At 35.1% G+C, this 25,736-nt stretch overlaps 1 pseudogene; it reads right to left on the reverse strand.

The window, feature by feature from the left end:
• Positions 1-23,526: 23,526 nt before the first annotated feature.
• Positions 23,527-25,304, reverse strand: LOC101002324 (annotated as a pseudogene).
• Between the last annotated feature and the right edge of the window lie 432 nt (positions 25,305-25,736).

Raw genomic sequence — 25,736 nt, forward strand, 5'->3', positions numbered from 1 at the left:
TTGCAAGGCTATAACGAAGCACCTCAACCTGTCCCATAAATGTTCTAGAACCAATAAGTGGGTCCAGGAATGCCCCAGGCTACAAAATAAATATACACCAATTTATTATATCTATATAGTAGCAGCAAACATATATAATGTATATATACACATACACTATACATATGTACACAAATTAAAAATATGATATTGTTTGCAATGACTCAGCAAATCTTTATTAGATTGGTATCTTTATTATGCAAATAATAAAGCAAATCTTTGTTAGATTGATTCAGCAAACCTTTATTAGATTCATTTCATTCTTAGGTATAAATCTAATAAAGAATAAACAAGACATATGCTGTAAATTATAAAATAATGATGAAAAAATAAAAGACCTAAATAAATAGAAAAACATACTGAGTTCATGGAATAGAGAACTGAATAAAGTTAACATATTAATTCTTTTTGAATTGATATACAGGTTTAACGAAATTTCTATCAAACTCCCTGCAAGAGTTCTTGTAGATACATGCAAGATTATCTTCATACTTATATGGAAAGGCAAATAAACTAGAATAGCTTTTTTTTTTTTTCCTGGAAAAGATAATAAAATGAGAAGAATCACTTTACCCAATTTCAAGATGTATTATTTATCTACAATAATCAAGACTGTACAGTATTGGTAGATAGACATATAGATCAATGGAACAGAAAACCCAGAAATAAACTCACAAATACACACTCAATTTGTTTTATATATATGAGACCTTCATTAAAATATAAGTAAAATCGTACAGTTTACTCATTTAAAGTGTGTAATTCAATAATGTGTGTGTGTTTTTTTTAATATTCACAGGGTTGTGAAATTGCTAATGCAATACATTTTAGAACATTTTCATCTGCCAGGAGCGGTGGCTCATGCCTGTAATCCTAGCACTTTGGGAGGCCGAGTCAGGTAGATCACCTGAAGTCAGGCGTTAGAGAGCAGCCTGGTCAACATAGCGAAACCCCATTTCTACTAAAAATACAAATATTAACCAGGTGTGGTGGTGGGCACCTATAATCCTAGCTACTCGGGAGGTTGAGGCAGGAGAATCACATGAACCCGGGGGCAGAGATTGCAGTGAGATAAGATCATGCCACTTCACTCCAGCCTAGGCGACTGAGTGAGACTCTTTCTCAAAAAAACAAACAACGAAAACAAAACCCATTTTCATCACTCCAAAATAACGAAACCACATATCTATTAGCAGTCATTCCTCAATTACCCCAAATATCCCTCCCCTCCCCACCATGAATAATCACTAATCTAATTTATTATCTGTAAATTTGCCTAGTCAGAATATTTTATATAAGTGGAATCCTATAATATAGAAATTAACATATAGAAAATGTGATTTTTAAAAGATATAGGTGTGGATATTTTAAATTTCCCTCCAAGCCCTGCTTTTGCTCTATCCCATAAGTTTTGATATGACTTGTTTTCATTTTCATTCTTTCAAGAGTATTTTCTAATTTTCCATGTGATGTATTTGACTCATTGGTTATTCAGGAGTGTTATTTAAGTTTCACATATTTGTAAATTCCCTGAATTTCTTTCTGATATTGACTTCTTATTTAATTCCATTGAGTGAGGAGAACATATTTTGTATATTTCAGTGCTGTTAAATTTACGGAGGCTCGCTTTATGGCCTAGTAGATGGTCTATCTTGGAGAAGGTCTATCTTACGTGCACATAAGATGATGTTCTGCTGTTGTCGAATGAAATATTCCATAGATCTTGTCTAGGGTTAGTTGGTACATAGTGTTATTTGGTCTTCCATTTCCATATTCATTTTCTGTCTAATTTTTCTATCTATTATTGAAAGTATGGTATTGAAGTTTTCAATTATTACTGTTGAATTATTTATTTTTCCCTCCAGTCCTGTCAGTTTTGCTTCATATATTTGCAAGCTCTGTTGGTCAGCATGTATGTGTTCATAATTGTTTTATCCTCCTGATGGATGATCCTTTTATTTCTATACACAGTATCTCTTTTCTCTAATAACATTTTGCTTTTGAAAATCTGGTTTTTTCTGATATTGGTATAGTGTCTTCAGGGTTGCTATGATTGGTCTTTGTATGGATATACTATTATATCCATTTTCATCCTTTTGCTTTCAAGTCTTTGTATCTTTGTATAGAAAGTGTGTTTCCTGCAGACAATGCATAGTTGGGTTTTGTTTTTTTAATCAGACATATGCCTTATCATTGGATTGTTTAATCTATTCACATTTAATGTTATTGATAAAGTTGTATTTATGTCTCTCATTTTACTTTTTGTTTTCTATGTGTCTTACTTTTTGTTCCTGTATCCCTCCTTTCCTGCTTTTTTTTGCACTAAGGGAATATTTATTGTGTAATTTTAAAATTTATTTAATGATCTTTAAGCTATATTTTAAAAGTTATTTTCTTTATTGTTACTTTGGGGCTTATCACATACATCTTAGCTTATCAGAATTTACTCTCAGATTTATAGTATCTTAATTCCAATTAGATATATAAACGTTACTCCTATACAGCTCTATTCCCTTTTCACAATTTTTGTGATATTGTTGTGTAGCATACCTTTATAGTTTACAAACCCCAAAGTATATTGCTTTAACTATTACCTTGTACAATTTTATATCATCTAAGAAAGGTAAAAGAAGGAAGAAGAGCAAGTATATATGCATAGGCTTTTTACTACCAGCCTTATTTACTATTTGTTGTTTTATTTATTTGGTCTCGTGGATGCAAATTACCATTTGGGTTTATTACTTTCTTCAATACAGCTTTGTTCTTGCACACTAATTCTGTGCTGTTGTCAAACACATTACATTTCTATTTGTAATATTCTCCACAATGCAAATATACATATGTACTTCTGTGCAATTGCTTTTTAAATCAGGAAAGAGAAATAAAAAGAGACCTCTGCATTTATGCTGCATTTTAAGTTACATAATCATCATTACCATGCTGTTTTTATCTGTGGATTTGAATTACTATCTGGTGTCATGTGCTTTCAGCTTGAAGAATTTCCATTAATATTTATTAAAATATACGTCTGCTAGAAACCAATTCTGTCAGTTGTTTATCCAGGATTATCTTTATTTTGCTTTCATTTGTGATAGTTTTGCTAGCTATAAGACTGTTGGTTGAAATTTTTTTACTTTAGTACTTTAAATCTGTTTTCCTACTGTCTTTTGTTCTCCATTGTTTCTGATGTTAATTTTATTGGGGTTCCTTGTATGTAACAAGTCATTTTTCTTTTGTTGCTTTCAAGATTTTCTCTTTGGCTTTCAACAATTTTGTTATAATATGTCTAGTCTGAATTTATTTGTGTTTATCCTATTTCTAATATCTAGAATATACAAAGAATTTTCAAAAGTAAACACTCAAAAAGCAAACTATCTGATTAGACAACGGGCAAAAGAAACGAATGGGCCAGGCACGGTGGCTCACGCCTGTAATCCCAGCACTTTGGGAGGCCGAGACGGGCGGATCACGAGGTCAGGAGATCGAGATCATCCTGGCTAACACGGTGAAACCCCGTCTCTACTAAAAATACAAAAAATTAGTGAGGTGTGGTGGCGGGCGCCTGTAGTCCCAGCTACTCGGGAGGGTGAGGCAGGAGAATGGCGTGAACTCGGGGGGTGGAGCTTGCAGTGAGCAGAGATGCGCCACTGCACTCCAGCCTGAGTGACAGAGTGAGACTCCAACCCGCCCCCCCACCAGAAAAAAAATGAGTAAATGGACATTTCACTAAAGAGGATGGGATATAAGCACATAAAAATATTCAACATCACTAGCCGTTAGAGAAATTTGAATTAAAAAAACAATGATATATCATTCTGCACAAGTCAAAATGACTAAAATAAAAATAGTTGTAATCCTAAATTCTAGTAAGAATGCAGAGAAATCGGGTTACTCATATGTTGTTGATGAAAAATTTAAATATTACAGCCACTCTGGAAAACAATTAGGCGGCAGGTTAAAAAACTAGGCATGCAGCTACCATTCAATCCAGCAATTGTATTTCTAGGTATTTATTATACAGAAATGAAGATTTAGGTTCACACAAAAACAGGTATATAGATGCTCATAGGTGCTTCATTTGTAATAGCTCAAACTGGAAACAATCCAGACGTCCTTCAACAGGTGAATGGTTAAACAAATCATAGTACCCACATAGCACAAAATACTGTTCAGCAGTAAGGAATAATGAACTATTTTTACCTGCAACAATCTGCATGAATCTCCAGAGAGTTATGCTGGGGGAAAATGTTCAGTGGCAAAAGTTTACACACTGTATAAGTGTATTTATATAGCATTACAGAAAAGACAAAAAAATATAGAAAAAGAAAGCAGATTATAGCATGAATGGATATGGAAAGGATAGCAACATATGGCAACTGGGCAAGACTATAGAAGGGCAACACGAGGGATCTTTGTTGTGATAGAAATATTCTCCATCTTGACTGTTAATGTCAATATGTTGTTTGTTCTATTCTACTATAGATTTGCAACATGTTACCATTGGGTAAACCAATGTATATATGTATAGGCTTTTTACTACCAGCCTTATTTACTATTTGCATGGGACTTCCTTGGATAATTTTGTAAAACTTCACGTGAATCTAAAATTATATCAAAATAAAAGTTCTATTTAAGAGAAAGCATTTTTTTTTAATTTTTTCAAAAATAGAAGGTGGGCCATTTATATGGAGCAAAACGAAGAGGTAAATACAGAAATTTAGCAATAGCTAAATCTGGGTTAAGTGTTATATGAGTGCTCTTAGCACTCTTGCAAATTTTCTAAGGTTTTACAATTATTTATCAATATAAAAATTAAAAATAGCCTAATAAAAGAAACAAAATTAGAGCAAAGAGGTGGTTATAAAGCAAAAAGACTAACTCCATATACAAGTTCATTGTCAGGAACACAGAATTATGCAGAGAAGAGATGGAAAATAACATTGGAAAAGATTTTGATAGATAGTGCAGTATTTTGACTTGTGGACTGAGGAGCTTGGATATCATGCACTAAACAGTAGAATGTTATTAAATAATTTTAAGCATGTGAATGACATGATCAAAGTGGGACTTTGAGAAATAGTAATCTAGCAGTGGCATGCAAAGGAAGAGATATCAGGTCAGAGAATAATGCAGGCGGGAATGCTAACTGCCTATCAATGTAGTCAGAGGCAAGAAATTATGAGTGAACACTGTAAACAAACAGAAAAGCTTTTATGCTTTTGGAAGGGGGACATCACACACTGGGGCCTATTATGGGGAGGGGGGAGGGGGGGAGGGATTGCATTGGGAGTTATACCTGATGTAAATGACGAGTAGTTGGGTGCTGACGAGTTGATGGGTGCAGCACAGCAACATGGCACAAGTATACATATGTAACAAACCTGCATGTTATGCACATGTACCCTAGAACTTAAAGTATAATAATAATAAAAAATAAAATAAAAAATAAAAAAAAATTTTTTAAAAATCAATTTCATGTGCACAAAATAGGAGAGAAACTAGCTCGAATAGCTACTGATATAAAAATAAATAATTAAAACCGTAGGGATTTTAAATTAAAACAAGTTCAATATGAACCAGGAATATCAAAAGACTCCTAAAAAATCCAATACTAGAGTCTTCGTTGATTCTAGTAGAAATGCATTGTCTGTATAAGAATGATAAAATTCCACTATATTTTACCTCTATCAGAGAAAAAGCTAAATAAAGTACAATGTTCTTGCAGAACATTTTAAATAAGTATTTTTGTTGCTTTTACCTTGTCTGTAGTTTTGAGTTTATAAAAGAAATATAGGGTATTGGAAAATCATGACCTGACTTTTAACAAGCATTGTAAACATGACTTTCACATTCTGAGATCAAAGCATGGGGAGACAGAAAGAGAAGACTGATTGGTACTAACAAGAGATTGAACTTACTTGGGATTGCAGTATGCGTTAAGGAAGCTCTGAGATAAGGTTGACAGGTGAGGAAGACATCTTACGTATTTTCATGATGAAATTATTCCTGCAGGTACCTCCACAGGGAAGTTATTTGCTTGAACAATTTTATCCACTTTTGGTAGCCACTTGCTTAGACAGTCATGCCAGCTCTTGTTCTCTCAATCTATTTTGGGAGACACAACTCCCATGTACGCGTGATGGGCTGTCCTACTCATCTTTTTTGTTTTCTGTTTTCCTCAACTGATTTGACAAATGGTCCTGTTTATCAGTTTAGATAACTTTCTTCTGGCAATAGCTTTGCCAGCCACTGATATTTTAACCTTGGAACATTCCTGGTTAATGTCTTTGCTACCATCTTAAGTTCTGTATCATATATACATACTGAATGATATGAATAATTTATAGTTATAATATATACATCAAATCCTGTTTTCATAGAAATCATAAACCAAAGTGTGTCATTATACAATTTAGTGCATATAAGGAGAGAACCATTAATGGTGGTTTTTCTCAAAACAGCATACATTTCTGTGATCGTTGTACCAATATACCCCAGGGATTCAGGCTCTAATTTCAGTGCCAGGCATCATTCATCCTTTTCCCTCATCATTGTTACCCATTTTTCATGAACTTTTTGGTAATAATGTAATTTTTATAAGATTTAAAATATACAATGCCTCCCATAATCAAAAATGTGGTTTTCGGGAGCTTTCTTACTTAAGGTAAACTAACCTGCTTATAATAAATGTAAAATTTTCTTAATTTGTGGTTTACAACTGTAAAAACTGGCATAAAAGTGATGAACAATAGAGTCTGGGTTCTTCAATGGTTGGATGGTTGACACAACTGGAAAAGTCAACAAAAGAAATTAGTTGGGAAAAAAAGATGAATAGGAAAATTTCAATTCCAGTCAGATGGTAATCAAAAACCATGATGAAGGCCGCGTGTGGTGCCTCATGCCTGTAATCCCAGCACTTTGGGAGGCCAAGGCCAGCAGATCACCTGAGGTCAGGAGTTTGATACCAGCCGGGTGAACATGGAGAAACACCGTCTCTAACCAAAAACACAAAAATAAGCCAGGTGTGGTGGTGTGCGCCTGTAATCCCAGCTACTCGGGAGGCTGAGGCAGGAGAATCACTTGAACCCAGGAGGTGGAGGTTGCAGTGAGCCAAAATCGTGCCACTGTACTCCAGCCTGGGCAACAGAGTGAGACTCTGTCTCAAAAAACAAAAACAAAAACAGAAGAAAACACATGATGAAATGTCTTAGTGAGGTCGCTTGAGTCAGCATTTCAAGACACAATTAAAGAATAGCTTCTCACTTCAACCTCAAACCTCCATTATCCTCAATGTTCATGATTGACTCAAGAATAGGGATCTCATAGAATATTTCTGCATTCTAACTCTAATTAAATTGCATTAGTATGCTTCTCTTAAAATTCCTTTTTGCCCCCTAGTAAAATTTTCCCATGTTACTTTGTAACATCATTATCATAGGACTTATGTATTAACCTACATATATTGGTTCATGTGTTCATCTTTCTCCTAATTCAGGCATCTCTTAAGTGGAGCATATTTTTATTACTCAAGTGTTTGTAACATATTTAGTAATTTGGGTCAATAAAATACTGAAAGAGAAAATATTTCTAAATAAATAGCAAAAAAAACTTATATAAGTTATTTAATTACATAAACATCATATCTCAGAACTATTCATTTGTTTATGTATTCTCTAAAAGAAATACACATATTGTGGGTATTAGTGTTTCACTACATTTTTTTTGTTTCTTTTTATTTTGGCTGATAGAAATTGATAAGAACAATATGAAAAACTCCTATACATTTTTTTTTTTTTTTTTTTTTTTTGAGACGGAGTCTCGCTCTGTCGCCCAGGCTGGAGTGCAGTGGCCGGATCTCAGCTCACTGCAAGTTCCGTCTCCCGGGTTCACGCCATTCTCCTGCCTCAGCCTCCCGAGCAGCTGGGACTACAGGCGCCCGCCACCTCGCCCGGCTAGTTTTTTTTGTATTTTTTAGTAGAGACGGGGTTTCACCGGGTTAGCAAGGATGGTCTCGATCTCCTGACCTCGTGATCCGCCCGTCTCGGCCTCCCAAAGTGCTGGGATTACAGGCTTGACTATACATGTTTTGTACAGATTCACCCATGATTTAAATGTTGCCTCATTTGTTTTATCATTATCTATCTATCTATCTATCTATCTATCAATCAATCTCATATCTATCAATATCTGTTCTTAAGGTTCTTTTCTCCATTTCAGGGATATTTTAAAAACCAAAACAAAACAATCTTTGAATTTTTTCCTCCTGAAATTGTCTCAGTGTTCTTATCTGGGAATTCCCAATGGTTAAATTTTGTGAACTTTTGAGTGGTATAGTCCGTATCTTTTCACTTTTCTCTCATATTTCCATCTTTTAGTTCTAATTTCATCTCTATATTCTAGAAAATGTCAAGAACTATGTTTTACGTTGCATGATATTAATGGATTTCTTAATGTTGTGCCAAACTTGCAATCCCGGAACAAATCAAATTTGGTTTTCTTAATATAGTGCTGAATCTGTTAATATTTTATTTTATGTGTTTGCATTGAAATTCATGAATTACATTAATTTGTATTTTATTTTACTTTTATTGTCTTTACTAGATTGACTTCATAACCTCATTAAAAAGTTGAGAAAATATCTTTATTTTCAGTAGTCTGGAATAATTTATAGAGTATTGAAAGCTATAGTAGAATTTCTGTGTGAATTCATCTGAACAAGGTGCTAAAATGCCTACAAAGTTGAGTAGTTTTCAAATGATTTTATTGATTTCTTCTATCTACTTTGGTCTGTTTAATCTTCCTCTATCTGATGGAGTCAATTTTTGTGCTCACTTCGTTCACACATACTCTAATGGAGTCAATTTTGTAAACATATATTTATTTGGGAAATTAACCATTTCATGTGAGATTCAAAATATTTGCATAGAATAGGCCCTTGTGGTAATTTTTAAAATTAATATTATTTTTAATTGACAAATCATATGTATATACATTCATGAGGTACAATGTGATGCTTAGATATATGTGCACACTGTGGGATGATTAAATCAAATTAATTAACATGGTCAGTAATAATGTATTATATGTTTTAAAAGAACTAAGACACTTTAAATGTCTGACCATAAAAATGATAGGTAAACAAGGTGATAAGCACGTTAATTGCCTTGTGGTAATTTTTAAATTACCTCATGTTAATGCTTAAATTAAAATAGATTTTTGTGGTAAGTTTTAATTTCTCTTGTTTCAGTGGATATTTCCTCCTTATAATTTCTTAATTTGTACATTTGTGCTCTGTCCTCATTTCTTCTTGAACAAGTTAGCTAATAAATTGCCTATATTTGTATTTGTTTTTTAAAGCAATAACTTCTATGACTTGGCTTACTGTTTTACTATCACAATAATTTTTACTTTTAACTTTTTTAACCTTCTTTCTTGTGTTTTCTTCTGATTTAATTTGTTGATAGTTTACTAGATTATTGAGCTGCTATTTAACTTTACTAGATTATTGAGCTGCTATTTAACTTTACTAGATTATTGAACTGCTATTTATGTATACATATTCTTTCCTTTACTAATAAAAGTGTTTTATGCATTTAATTTTCTTCTAATCATTGCTTAAAATATATTCAATAAATTCTGATAGGTAGTGTTTTTCTTGTCATTTATTTTTAAAGAAATTCTGTACTTTTTGTTTTCCCTTGTCACCAAAGAGTTGTTTAATAGGACATTAAAATTTTTTGTTAATAATTTTTTATTTTATTGAGTTGTGATAAGAGAGTACTATATCTCGATCTCTACTTTACAAAATTTTCTGCCTTTTTTATTGCGAACTTTTATTTTTAACTTTATGTTTGATCATTTTTGTGAATTTCTGTATTGTAGGGTGTACATTTTGATACATATCCATATGTAGATTGCTTATGTTCTTTAGTTTTTCTGTCTTCTTTTTGTTTATTGACCAATTGCTCTGTTTTGTACTGAGAATGGTACATTAGCATCTCATTATTTTATTTCTAATTATGTCATATTGAACAGCCTATAGTTTTTGCTTCACGAATGCAGTTGTTATGTTGTTTAGTGCCTATAGATTTCTAGGCATTATACCTTCATTGTGACTTATGTTGTTTAGCATTAAAAAGTATGCTCTCTGTCACAACTGATGTACATTAAATTCTACATTTTCTGATTTAAGCATTGCACCCCTTATTTTCTCATTGCTATTGCTATTATATCATTCATCTTTGGTCTTTCTAAATAATTTTGTTTAACAATTACAGCATACAGTTATTTCTTGCTTTGTGCAATAAATTTAAAAATTTTTTACTAGGTGAGTTAAGCTACTCACATTTATTAGAATGATTAATATGATTTGACTCAGTCTGCCATACATTTTGTAATTGTTTGTATTATATTTGCTATCTTCCTTTTTCTACAAGATATATATTCTTTCCTCTTTAATTTGTAAGAAAAATAAGGTATCTAGGAAGATTTGCATTTTTTTTCTAGTGGTTACTTTTATACTTATTTTTGTTTCTTAGATTTTTTATTTTTAATTTTTGTGGGTATATAGTGGGTGTATGTATTTATGGGGCACATGAAATGTTTTGTTTCACCCATGCAACGTGAAATAATCACATCATGGAGAATGGGGTATCTTCCATCCCCTCAAGCATTTATCCTTTGTGTTACAAACAATCCAATAACACTCTTTTGTTATTTAAAAATGTACAATTAAGTAATTAATGTATTAATGTAACAAGTTATGATTGACTATAGTCACCCTGTAGTGCTATCAGATAGTGGGTCATATTCATTCCTTTGAACTATTTTTGTTTTTTACCCATTAGCCATCCTTACTTCCCCCTCATACCCTCACTACCCTTCCCAGCCTCTGGTATCCGTCCTTCTACTGTCTATATCCATGAGTTCAATTGTTTTGATTCCTAGATCCCAGAAATAGGTGAGTACATGCGATGTTTGTCTTTCTGTGCCTGGCCTATTTCACTTAATATAATGACCTCCAGTTCCCATCCATGTTGTTGCAAATGACAGGGTCGCACTCATTTTTATGGCTGATTAATACTCCATTGTGTATATGTATCACATTTTCCTTGTCCATTCATCTGCTAATGGATACTTAGGTTGCTTCAAAATCGTAGCTATTGTGGATAGTGCTACAACAAACATGGGAGTGCAGATATTTTTGATATACTGATTTCTTTTCTTTTGGGTATGTACCCAGCAGTGGGATTGCTGGATCATATGGTACCTCTATTTTTAGTTTTTTGAGGGACCTCCAAACTGTTCTTCATAGTTGTACTAATCTATATTCTCACCAACAGTGTACAAGGGTTCTCTTTTCTCCACACCCTTGCCAGTATTAGTTATTGCCTGTGTTTTGGATATAAACCATTTTAACTGGGGTGGGACGATATCTCATTGTAGTTTCAATTTGCATTTCTGCAAATCAGTGATTAATAATTTGATGGTCAGTAATTATTGGTGTGATGATCAATAATTTTGAACATCTTTCCATATGCCTGTTTGCCATTTGTATATTTTCTTTTGAGAAATGTCTATTCAAATCTTTTGCCCATTTTCTAAAACAGGATTATTAGATTTTTTTTTCTATAACGTTATCTAAGCACCTTATATATTCTGGTTATTACTCCTTGTCAGAGGAGTAGTTTGCAAACATTTTCTCCTATTCTGTGTGTTGTCTCTTCACTTTGTTGATTGTATACTTTGCTGTACAATCTTTTTAACTTGATGTGATCCCATTTGTTCATTTGTGCTTTGATTGCCTGTGCTCGTGGGGTATTACTCAAGACTGTTTTGCCCAGACCAGTGTCTTAGAGTGTGTTCCCAATGTTTTCTTTCTTTCTCTTTTTATAATTTATAATTTTTAATTAATTAATTTATGTACTTATTTTAGTCTGAGTCTCACTTTGTCACCAAGGCTGGAGGGCTGGAGTGCAGTGGCGTGATCTTGGTTCACTGCAACCTCCGCCTCCTGAGGTCAAGCAATTCTCCTGCCTCAGCCTCCTGAGTAGCTGGGATTACAGGCACTCACCACCACACCTGGCTAATTTTTGTATTTTTAGTAGAGACGGGTTTTCACCATGTTGGCCCGCCTGGTGTTGAATTCCTGACTTCAGGTGATCCGCCCGTCTCGGCCTCCCAAAGTGCTGGGATTACAGGCATGAGCCACACGTGCCCAGCCGGCTCCCCAGTGTTTTCTTGTAGTAGTTTCATAGTTTAACACTTTAGATATAAGTCTTTAACCCATTTTTAAATATTGTGAATGATAGGCTTATAGTTTCATTCTTCTGCATATAGATATCCAGTTTTCCCAGCATCATTTTTGATATATTTTTTTCATATGGTAACTCTATGGTTTTTTTTCTTTATTCCCTCTTAAAAAGAAAAAAACCGGGATAAGTATGCAGGACGTGTAGGTTTGTTACAGAGGATATGTGTGCCATGGTGGTTTGCTGCACCTATTGACCTGTCCTCTAAGATCCCTCTCTTCACCCTCTACCCCTCAACAGGCCCTGGTGTGTGTTGTTCCCTCTCTGTGTCCATGTCTTCTCAATGTTCAGCTCACATTTATGAGTGAGAACATGAGTTGTTTGGTTTTCTGTTTCTGTTACTTTATTGAGGATGATGGCTTCCAGCTTCATCCATGTCCTTGCAAAGAACATAGTCTCATTCCTTTTTATGTCTGCATAGTATTCCATGATGTATGCATACCACATTTTCTTTATCCACTGTATCAGTGATGGGCATCTGGGTTGGTTCCATGTCTTTGCTATTGTAAATAGTGCTGCAATAAACATATGCCCAGCAGCACTAATTGAAGAGACTGTCTTTTCCTCAGTATATGTTCTTGACACCTTTGTCAAAAGTGAGTTCACTGTAAGTGTGTGGATTTATTTTGGGGTTATATATTTTGTCCAATGGTCTATATGTTCATTTATATGCCAGTATCATGGTGTCTGGGTTACTATAGCTCCATAGTATAATTTGAAGTCAGGAAATGTGATTCCTCCAGTTTTGGTTTTGTGCTTAGGATAGTTGTGGCTATTCTGAGTCCTTTTTCACTCCATAAAATTTTAGATTTTTTTTTTTCTATTTCTGTGAAGAATGCCGTATTTTGATAGGGACTGCATTGAATCTGTAAATTGCTTTGGGTAGTATGGACATTTTAACAATGTTTATTCTTCCAATATATGAACATGAAATATCTTCCCATTTCTTGTGTCCTCTTCAATTTCTTTCATTAGTATTTTATAGTTTTTATTATAGAGAACTTTTACTTCTTTGGTCACATTACTTATTAGATATTTAATCTCATGTGTGGCTATTGTAAATAAGATTACTTTTTAATTCTTTTTCATATTGTTTACTGTTGGCATATAGAAATGCTACTGATTTTTCTATGTTAATTTTATATTCTTCAACTTTACTAGTTTATCAGTCCAAATAGTTTTTTTGAAGTCTTTAGGTTTTTCCAAATATAAGATTTAATAATCTGCAAACAAGGATAATTTGACTTCTTCCATTTCAATTTGGATACTTTTTCTTTATTTCTCTTGCCTTATTGCTCTAGCTGGGACTTCCAGTACTATGTTGAATAACAGTGGTGACAGTGGTTATCCTTGTCGTGTTGCAAATCTTAAAGGAAAGACTTTCCATTTTTTTCCCTATTCAGTATGACACTATCTGTGGCTCTGACACATATGGCTTTTATTATGTTGAGGTATGTTCCTTCTATAGCTATTTTTTTAGGGTTTTTATGATGAAAGAATGTTGAATTTCATTAAATGCGCTTTCAGCATTAATTGAAATAATTGTATGGTTTTTATCCTTCGTTCTGTTGATATGATGTATCATATTGATTGATTTGTGTATGTTGAACCATCCTTGCATCCCAGGGATAAATTCCACTTGGTCATGATGAATGACCTTTCTAATGTATTGCTGAATTTGGGTTGCTCATATTTTGTTGAGGATTTTTGTATCAATATTCTTCAGATATATTGGCCTGGATTTTTTCTTTTTTTGCTGTGTATTTGTTTTGTTTTGGTATCAAGGTCATACTAACCTTGCAGAATGAGTTTGGAAGTATTACCTTCCCTATTTTTCAGAGTAGTTTCAGTAGGACTGGTTTTAGTTCTTCTTTAAATATTTGGTAGAATTCAGCAGCAAAGCCATCAGGTCCTGGGCTTTTCATTACTGGGAGACTTTTTATTATGGCTTCAATTCACTTACTTGTTATCGATCTGTTCAGGTGTTGGATTTCTTCCTGGTTCAATCTTGGTAGGCTGTATTTGTTTAGTAATTTGTGTATTTCTTCTAGGTTTTCCAATTTATTGGCAAGTTGTTGCTCCTAGTAGCTACTAATGATCCTTTGAATTTCTCCAGTACTAGTTGTAATGTCTCTTTTTGCATTTCATATCTTATTTATTTGGATCTTCTCTCTCTTTTGTCTTAACTAGTCTGGCTAAAGTTTTGTCAATTTTATTTAACTTTTCAAAAAACAGCTTTTTGTTTCCTTGATCTTTTGTATTGTTTTCTTTACTTTAATGCCATTTATTTCTGCTCTTATCTTTATTATTTATTTTCTTCTTCTAATTTTGGCCTGTACTGCCTTTTAAGTTTACTTAGAGACCCAGAACCCTTCGGCACTTGGTGGCAAGGTTTATGGTAACTCAGATTTGGACTACTGGGATCAGCAATTCCCTCTGGCTAAGGCTGATTTAAATGTGCCCTCCAGGGGAAGGCATCAGCTGAATTTGATCCAGTTTTCCTTTCTGCTCCAATATTAATAGGATAGCACTGAGTTCCATGCCTCATATTGCTGTGTCTCCCTCCCCCAGCACCCAGAGACACTTTGGGCACCATTCGCGATGGCCAGGGGTTGTGGTAGAGTGATGTCAGTGATTCAAGGCTGTTTCTTCTACCTCTTTAGTGCCTTTTTCGGTGATACAAAGTTAAAGCAGCTATTGCTTTCAATTTGATTTTTGATTCTTACGAAGTTGCTTTGCTTATTTAGATAACTGTTAAATTGGTGTCCTCTTAGGTGGGACAATGGGTGGAGCCTTCTGTTCCACTATCTTTACTCCATCTCTGCAAGTTTGAGCATAATCTTGATCAAATTATGCTGAGGAATGCTATTGTGTGGTTTTCTTTTTTCTTTTAAAATATTATTTATCGATTAAATATTAGGAAACTGAAGTAGCCTCCAATATAATCTTAGATGTGTTTTTAAAAATATAATTATCTATTATATTAAAAAAAACCTTGGATTTCTATAGAGAGATGCATGCAGTCAATTCATATTATTTGTGGTATTTATGTGCTATAAAGGTGCACAGACACTGAATTAGGGGATAGTAAGCCATTGCTCCCAGAAGAATTATAGAGACACGTTACTGTGAGCCTCTGTTCACAATATTTCATCAATCAATCTATAAATGTTTTATGTTTGTTTCTGTTTAAAGACAGCTTCTTCAATATGGATTGTGATTCATTAACATTGAAATCAGATTCAATGATCACTACACCTCATGCTTGAACAAAGCATATCTAACACACATATTTTCTCCGGAAGGCACATCAAAACTTTTTGTGCTTAAGAACACTAGACAGCAGTTCAGCACTATACTAGGGGACCATTTAAACAGTGAATTCACCAAGAAAAAACTCAATCAGGTGAAAAATGTAGCACTAAATATGTAGTGAAAAAGGACATGTTTTTATTAGAAGCGCTAAAACAGGAAAGCAAAGTGTCACCTTTTTCTACCACAGTTGGGAATTTTATGTTGGGCCACCCAAACTTTTCATTGCATTGAGCATGCACATCTATGAATGACTGTGAAAGTGTTGCATTTATTTATTTTCGAGTACAAATAAATTTTAGGGAGTAGACAAATTCACCCATACAGAATTTGTGAATGAGGATCGACCATATACGTAGTCAGTTTGCCCTGTAAACTGTAGATCCTCAAGCAATAGAAAATTAGTTTTTATCCTGAGATGGGCGGATCACGGGGTCAGGAGATTGAGATCATCCTGGCTAACACGGTGAAACCCCGTTTCCACTAAAAAATACAAAAAATTAGCCGAGAGTGGTTGTAGGCGCCTATAGTCCCACCTATTCAGGAGGCTGAGGCAGGAGAATGGCATGAACCCTGGGAGGCATAGCTTGCAGTGAGCTGAGATTGCACCACTGCACTCCAGCCTGGGCGACAGAGTGAGACTCTGTCTAAAAAAAAAAAAAAAAAAAATTAGTTTGTATCTAAACAACTTTAAAATATATTCTTCTTTATTGTCTTAACCTGAGGTCTTTAAACATAATAGAACATTGTGATTACCTAGAGAACAAAAACAAGCAAACATTTCAAACCACAAAATAATGATGTCAGGACATATCTTTGAACAATTGAATTAGAACAATGTGGCGTTGGGCCAGGAATTAGTAGCTGTAAATGCAATTTTGTTAGTTACAATATTGGTTTAGAACAAATGGGGTTTTGTGTCATTCAGGGATGTTGGGTGGGCATACTGATTAAGCAAACATCTAACTATGTAAGCAAACGTGAGCAAACATCTAACTATATAAGCACACATTGCAATTAGTAAAGCAGATATAAGGCCAGCACTATAGTCAAAGAATATCACCCTGTCCATATCTATTGTATACTGAAAATAAAAAATGTAATTCCCTTGGGGAACACATGTCTTCCATGCAATTGCTTTGTTCTATCCCAGTTTATGAAGCAGAGTTTGAAGAATATACATGATGCAATGAATTATGCCTGGAATAACCAATGTCCTCTCAATCAAGTGCACTCTTACAGCCTTAGACATTATAGTCACTTTAGCTTGGAGATTGTTATGATTAAACTTGTTCTAGAATGTTCTATTGTTGTCTATTTACCAGAATTCCATACTGAACACGTATGCCTTTCTTGTCAACGTTCCTGGACCAGCCTGCATCGTATGATTTTCCCTTCTTGAAACAGAAAATAATACTGACACCAGAATAGAGGTATAGAAAGGGAAGAATGGAATAATAAAAACTTTGCTGTTGACTTCACATTTTTGTCTTTAAAGTTGTGGGACACATATATATTGTAAAGTTGTATTTGGTTCCGTGACCTATAATTTGGAAGTAACTCAACTCCTGAAAAATACATGCAAAAAATGACAATAATTTCTTTTTTTTTTTCTTCCATTCTTTGTGATGTCAATCCCATTACTTCACAAGGTAAGGAAACTTTTGCTCTGATCCTTGGCTCCATGTTGGATGATTAATATGTTTTCTTTTTATAAAGCCAAGCAAATGTACTTTCTTTGTACAGTCTTCAGTGGATTTGGGAATTGTGCCACAAGAAAACTTGCATTAACATTCAAGCTGTTGTAATTCTTGTGTGACTTTGAACTTACCCTCAATGAACCTAAGTTTTCCTATAAGCAAAAACAATGACAACAATATTACCTCTCCTAAGCAATTCCTGTGAAATAATCTATGAAAAGCAGTTAGCACTACTTGTGATAGCTAGTAGGTGTTTAAAAAGTATTAGTTAGCATAGTTATTATTGACTTTTTATTATTATATTGTTTTCTGGATTTAAAACTATGTATTTCAACAGTGAACACAGTATTATAAATGTCCTTCATCTGGTAATCTTCTGGCTAAAGAGCATTTTTTGTGTGTGAGATGTCACTCATCTATGGAGGCAGAGACCATTTTAATTTTTTTTTTTTTGGCTTTATCCTTAACATCTGACACATAAGAAGTAGGCACCCATATTGTGAATGGCCAGGTAAGGTAATGACTGGATCAATATATAAATCAATATAAATCAATTGAAGTAAATATAAGTCAATTTATAGAGGTTTAATAGAAAAGTAAAAATATTTAGCAGAATTTCAATTTAGTTCAGCTAAATATTTATACTTTCCTATTAAACTCGTTTTTTTCTAATAAATTCCAGCACCTCTTCTTCAGGTGATACTTAGAAGTGCCCCAACTACCCCATCAAGTCTGTTGGCTACTTCAAATGCATGCATTTTACTTCTTCAGGGGCTTCTTTCCTAAGAAAACATGTTAAATGAAGATTCATCAGCTTCAAAATGTAGACGAGATATATTTAAGTAATGGAGGGAAAGGCGTGATGGCTCTCCAATCTAAAGGGTGTCCAATATATGTAATTTTGTAATTATGGGATAATAAAATATTAAGAAGAAATTCCATGTAATTTTCATAGTTATATATCAACCTCTTATACCATAGGGTGAATTGATTCATTTTTCATTTACATTCTTGTTCTGATTAAATAATTGAACCTGCCCTACTCTGAAACACCAGAACAACCCTGGAATATGGCTGAAGGTGCCAACCTTCATTCCACTCTTGTTCAACCCATATGTCTTGGTAGCCCCCTAATAATCATATTCCTTTCACATCAGTTTCTTCAGGCAACAGAGTATTTCCCTACATGGATATCACTCTGACTTTATTGGTAAAGCTCTAAGAGAGGAAGGAAAAGAGAAAGAAAAATATAGAGCAAAATACCAACAACTCACATTTATTGAATCAACATATCTGTAGAGGGAATCATAAACGAATTATAATACTTTCTCCACATAATTCTGATGATCAGTTATAATCATGAAGCTTTCTTTGGGAGCGTTCTAAAATGTATCCATTCCAGAGCCACATCAAGGCCTCCAACACCTCCTGAAAATTCAGATTCTAGGGTACATCTGATAATTACACTGAGGAATTGAGAGATTTCATGAGAAAAATACTGCAAAGGAATACAAGAACCCTCAGTGTTTAGTAAACATCATCGAGGCTTCTAGACAAGCTCAGTTCAACAGAAATATGTGAGCCACCAAAGCAAGTAACCTACAATTTAAAAATTTCTAGTAGCCACTGTAAAAAACGTAACAAGTAACAGGTGAAATAAATTTTAGTAATATATTTAACCCAATGTACCCAGAATATTATTTTTTCATATTAAAGTATAATTTTTACATAACCTTTTTCAAATTTAATCTTTGAAATTTCATGTGTATTTGGCACTTACTGCTGATCTCAATTCAGACTAGATCTTAAGTATTCAGGAGCAACATGTGGCTTGTTAGCTGTATCAGAAAGCACAGCTCTAGAGACAGGTAAATGATTAGAAGTAAAGCCTAATAAGCACAGTATAGAATACAGCATTATTTAAATTTTCACTATGCACCTCAATCCTGCATCCTCAACATTTGAATTGTGTTAAGAAAATATTCTACAGAAAAGTAAAACTCAAAACCAAACATACTTGAGTAAATTAGAATTTGAGAATGTTCAGACAGTCCCATTGCTCTTCGGCAAGCATCCTATCTCTCACAATCACTGTGTCTCAGCCACAGGTGTTGGATGTAGCCCAAGTTGAGAATCCCAGCTGTTTCACAGGGGCTGTGGCAAGTTGACAGCTGCTTTATGACCAGAGCTTGAAATTGAGGCCAATAAACTTAGCACACAGGGACCTGAAGTCCGGTTTGCGGAGACAAGGCCACCATCATGTGGAACCTGACGGAACTGCAGTAAGATTCACGTTTCCATTGCACGGCGAAGACTCAAATGACCTAAGTCATCAACGTATCCCCACGGGGACAACACTTCAAGAATGCCTAATTAACATACCAAAGAAACGTGCAAAAAACTTGGAGATCCAGAGAAGGTTCAGAGAAGGCCAATTCCTACTTCAAAAGAAACAAAAGACAGACTGAAAGAGCTAAATCATGCATGGTCAAAATCAATAAAATCATAAGATGTAAAATGAGGACTTACACAAATCTGCCTGTTGAAACCAAGGCTCACTGAATAAGAGTTCACATATAATACTGGGTTAAATCTACGATTTTGATTGGAAAACTTTTTAAAAATCTTTATTGTAAGATGAGATAGATTTTAAAATAAAGTACTATAGGATGATGAGTTTATCTTTTTGAAGAATGGGCCAGTATAGTAAATTATTAGGAAGGTTTGAAATGACAAGATGTATTTTGGATGGCAAATTGCTTTGGCAATATTAAGGAATTTAGACTCTTTCTGTGACAGTTCTATATAGTCTGTCTTCTGGTTTCATAACACCGTACATGTGTAACACAATGAGAAAGTTTCAAAATATTCAAACATAGAAAAGATAGGCACATATTATTGTGAAGTTGATAAAATGGTCAGGATGTGTCTGTTGATGAAAATGAAAGCCCAACATGTAATCATGTAATATTAAAAAACATGGTGCCAGCGAGGCGCGGTGGCTCACGCCTATAATCCCAGCACTTTGGAAGGCCGAGGCAGGCGGATCACGAGGTCAGGAGATCGAGACCATCCTGGCTAATACAGTGAAACCCCTTCTTTACTAAAAATACAGAAAATTAGCCGGGCATGGTGGCGGATGCCTGTAGTCCCAGCTACTCGGGAGGCTGAGGCAGGAGAATGGTGTGAACCCGGGAGGTGGAGCTTGCAGTGAGCTGAGATCACGCCACTGCACTCCAGCCTGGGCCACAGAGAGAGACTCCATCTCAAAAAAACCAAAAAACAAAAACAAAAACAAAAAAAACCATAGTACCACAAAGAATATTAGCATGTTTTCACTATATCTTCCACTGAAAGACCTGTGTCTTCCTTTCCCAGAAACAAGATCCCCAAACACACGACATTTGCTCCCTGAAAACTTCAGGGTATATTATTAGCCCTATGTTTTCTGAGCCTGTAGAAAAGATGATGTGAGCAGGAGCCAATATGGATTAATTAATTAAAATATGTAAGAACAAATTATCCTGTTTTGAAGGGGTTGACATGTAGGGTATGATGATTTCTACACAGCATTTAACTAAAGGTTACTCTTGTTTCTTGGCTAATAATATGGCGAAGTATTGTCTGGATTACTGTCCTACAAATTTGAGCAATTTTTCCAGAGAAGTTTAGTTCTTTTTGTATTCAGGGGCATTTCTAATAGAATATTTGTAACCTCTCTGATTTATCTTATCCTTTAAATATTATAGCAATGACATGACTTAATGCTTAGAAAACATGGTTATCAAATTTGCAGATGACATAAAATTCAGAGACTAGCTAATATGATAGATGTCACAATCAAATTTTAAAATGATTGTGCAGGCTTAATAAAAAAAGATGACATTTAACAAAGATAAATGATCTGGCATTTTAGTTAAAACAATAAATTTTATAACCAGATTGGGAAGACCTTTCTTTGAAGAAATTTATATAAAAATAATCTGAAACTTTTATTTATCACAAAATACAAGTTTGGCAACGTCCACACAATTTTAGTTTACTAAGATGGATTTCTGGGGTCCAAACCAAATTTGGTGATAATCCCCCGAACTCTGTGTTTAACTGACAACACTGTGTTAATTTCAGGGCCGCAATTTGAGAGAGAAACTGACAAATTAAATGGTATACGGATAAAGAATGTTGAGATTTATAGTGCTGTAGAAGCCACTTATAAAAAGATGCGTTTAAAGAAAATGTAGTTATTTTCAGGACAGCACAGTGTTTATGTTCATAAATTATGAAATAAAAGAGATCTCAGTTTAAGTCCCAGAAGAGCCATTAACCCTGGTAATCTGACCTTGGGCAAGGTGTTTAATGTTTTTCAGCCTCAGTTTCTGCATCTGTAAATTGTTTATAATAATGATGACAAAGAGGATATATGCTAGCAGAAGTTAGATTTTAAAGAGAGACCGCAAAGTAGATATATTCCATTTAGCTTTGTATGATAAAACCACTGGAGGAAAGGGAATTTTGTTGAGTATATTGTAATAATTTCAATTACCCAATTGAGTAGTTGAGTTAACCCATTAAATTACACAAATTATCTGTATAGGTAATGAGCTCTTGGCCACTGAAGCTATTCAAAGCTGTCTCAGTTAAGAGCTTGCAGGGGATTTCTGCTGTTAGTTGTAGGTTTGAGGATACCTATGATAATATTTATGGCCAGTAATTGTCATGAGGAAGTTGCACAACCAAGAGACAAGCAGGTGACCTGCTTCTGAGTCTCTGAGTCTAATGAAAATAGACACACACCTTCGAACAATTACATTAAAATGTGTTAAGGAATAAGCGTGGAGCACTAAAACAGAACAAAGGAAGAGCACCTGTGATAGCCACAGTTTACATGTCTGGTAGGATTTCCTTAGCTCCATTGCTCATTTTTGTTCTTATTTGAAATGTCACCCTTTAGAATGAAAACAACAGAAAACCTTCAAAGTATTTATTGTCCTGCAACACATTCTCTTCTCCCAAATCTTATTCTGGTATTCTGTACATTTCTTTCTCCCCCAAACCCTTCCTGGGTTCTTCTTCTTTAAGTTTCCCCATCTCATATTCATAAAGAAGTAGAAGGGACAACAAAAAGGCAAAAATTCTTCCCTACATCCTGTTTTCTCTCAAGGCCTTCATTTTTCCTTAATAGACCAAATGTCATTGTTTGCTTAGGAGTAGGAAACAGCCATTTTGGACCTATAATGGAGATCTCAAGTCTTCTCTTTTGCCAACAGTTTTTTTTCTAGTTATGTGACATTAATATAGTTTTATTTTCCTGGCTGATTTCTGAGCTTACATATTGACTGGACTTGAATGTTCTACAGCTGCTTTGCTTCTTTGGAAAAAACACAACCAGTTTTCTAGCTTTATTCCCAGGTTGTATGGGTATCTAGTCCTATCCTGTCTCTCAGACTGCTATTTCTCTAGGTGTTCAGTCATAGGGGCTGCACCATAACATTCCATTTTGGAAGGGACAAAGGGAAATTATCTGTTTCTCTTAATGTAACCATTCAGTTTATTGTTTTGGGGGGATATTTGTGAAGAGGGGTGACTTGGCTGCTGATATCTCTCTCTGTAAAAAACATATTTCTAGCATTTGAGAGCACCCTGCATTAGGATGCAAAACAAGAGAAGCTCACCTCTTTGTACACCAAGTGGAATTGCTACAGACTTAGGATGCTGCTGCTTAAAACAGATTTTTACCTAAGCCATATCACATCTTGTTTTTCCACTTCTTCCTTTGACTGCTGAATCCATTCCACATTCCGTGTACAGATTGACTTGGTAATAAAGATAGATAATCAATCACTAAGCTGGCAGAAAGACAGGGAAGGCATCCCAACAGAGCCATCTGATCCCTGAGGAGAGAAGGATGTATGGAAGCTGGTGGCTGGCCAGAAAGAAACATTCCCTTGAGCATGCAACAGTTAGGGACATTTTTCTCTTTGTACAGTTCATATCATCAGTTTACATTTGAATCCTTGAAGTATTACAAGAGTTCCCGAGCAGTAATTTACCTTCCAGATGTTTTGGTTATTTTTGTTTCAATCTTGGTTTAATTTCTAGATTTATTTTCTAAGTTATCAAAGCTTATTGCATGATAATGTCTGCATTTTGCAATTTATCGAGGCTTTTTTTTTTTTTTTGCATAAGAGGTGTGATTTTTGTATGATCGGTCTTTGCCAACATACCAAGGACTCTTAAATAAGTGTTCCTTAATTTTCATTACTTAATATGACTAAAGGATATGGGTAGTGCGAAGAGGAATTGGATAATTTTAAGCCATGGCTAACAAAACAACCATAGCCAAATTGAATGATTCTGTAGGTGTATTAACCAGTTTACAGAATAATGTAACTAAAACAGCATAAACCTGGGGAAGAAATCCTACAGTCCTTTTAGTGTCTGAATTCTCCTTGTTTCTCTAGTTAATTCACCTGGAGTTTCCGAATACACAGTTTTACTGCAATCAAATGGCTATTGAGTTTGCTTTGTTGTTTCCTGACACTATAGCAGTACTGCAAGTAAAATCAGATTTTGTTGTTTTAAACACAGCTAGATTTTCTATTTTTAACCTTTTCTCTTTCCCTCTCTCTCTCTTTCTTTTTCTTTCTTTTTTCAGCATCCAAAATCTTTAGTAAGAGGATAGGATCTAGAGTCAGTTCTTGTAGCCTCGGCTGGCCAGTCGGCCTCTGGCGCGCTCGAACTTCCGGCTCTTGGAGCGGATGTATGGTTTGGTGTGGCTGTGTGGTGTTTCCGGGGCCTTGCCAAAATGCCGGTACACCTCTCGGCCCTTGCGAGGACCAGAGAGCAGGACGGTGCCACAGCCTTTGGGGGAGTCCGGGGCCAGCTGGTCGAAATTGAGGATCTTGCGCCCGGCCCTGAGGATGCCGCTCAGGGACCAGCTGGGCATGCGCAGTGCACACACCTTCAGTTTGGCCACCTCCAGATCCCGTACGTCATCCGACCCCACAACCACAGCGTTTCTGTTTTCCCGGCCAGGAAGCTGTATCTTCCGGATCATCTGGGAAAGGACAGAGGTGGTCTGTTGGTGCGATTCATAAACAACCTCTTCAGCACAACCTGGTTGAATGTGGAGTTGTTTCATCTGGCCAGAAACCTGTACAGCTTGACCAACAGCTTCAGGTAGACCAATATCCTGGTTCTTGGGCTCCTTGTGCCGACCTTTCGGTCCTTGGGGCGGATGTCAACCCCCATGATGGCGCCTTCTGTTTTGTGTGTTGTTATTTTTTCCCTTGAGCGCGGATAGGAGTTTCTCTTTTGCCCTGTAACTGAAAGAAAAAAGTTACATAGATTTAAGTGTGGATTTCTTTTCACTGAGTTAATCTGGCATGTAATGATCCCACCTCATTTTTACATTCTTTTTTTAATGTTTTATTTTTAATTATTATGGGTACATAGTAGGTATATATATTTATGTGGTACATGTGATGTTTTGATGTAGGCATACAGGGTGTAAAAATCACATCAGGATAATTGGGGCAACCATCACCTCAAGTATTTATCATTTCTTTGTGATAGGAACATTCTAGTTCTACTCCTTTAGGTATTTATAAATATATAGTAAATTACTGTTGACTGTAGTCACTCAGTTGTGCTACCAAATACTATCTAACTATATTTTTCAACTCAATAATCATCCCCACTCCCCCAGTCCTCTCCCACTACTACCCTTTCCAACCTTTGGTAACTATCATTCTACTCTCTATCTCCATGAGTTCAGTTGTTTCAGTTTTTAGCTCCCACAAATAAGTGAGAACATGTGAAGTTTGTGTTTCTGTGCCTGGTTTTTTTCACTTCACACAGTGTCCTCTAGCCTCATCCATGTTGTTGCAAATAACAGGATTTTATTCTTTTTATTGCTGAACAATATTCCATTGTGGATAAATACTACATTTTGTTTATCCATTCATCTGTTGATGGACACTAAAGTTAATTCCAAATCTTGGCTGTTGTGAAGAGTGCTGCAATGAACATGAGAGTGCAGGTATCTCTTCAATATATTGATTTTATTTTTGGGGATATATACCTAGAAGTGAGAATCCTGGATCACGCGATAGTTCTATTTTTAGTTGTTTTGAGGAACCTCCATAGTGTTCTCCACAGATAACATATATGGTTTTTGTTGTTGTTGTTGTTGTTTTGAAACAGAGTTTCACTCTTTCACCCAGGCTGGAGTGCAGTGGTGTGATCTCGGCTCACTGCAAGCTCTGCCCCCCAGGTTCAAGCGATTCTCCTGCCTCAGCCTCCAGAGTAGCTGGGATTATAGGGGCCTGCCACCACGCCCTGCTAATTTTTGTATTTTTAGTAGAGATGGGGT

This window comes from Papio anubis, chromosome 4 (genome assembly GCF_008728515.1).
Source record: "Papio anubis isolate 15944 chromosome 4, Panubis1.0, whole genome shotgun sequence".
NCBI lineage: Eukaryota > Metazoa > Chordata > Mammalia > Primates > Cercopithecidae > Papio > Papio anubis.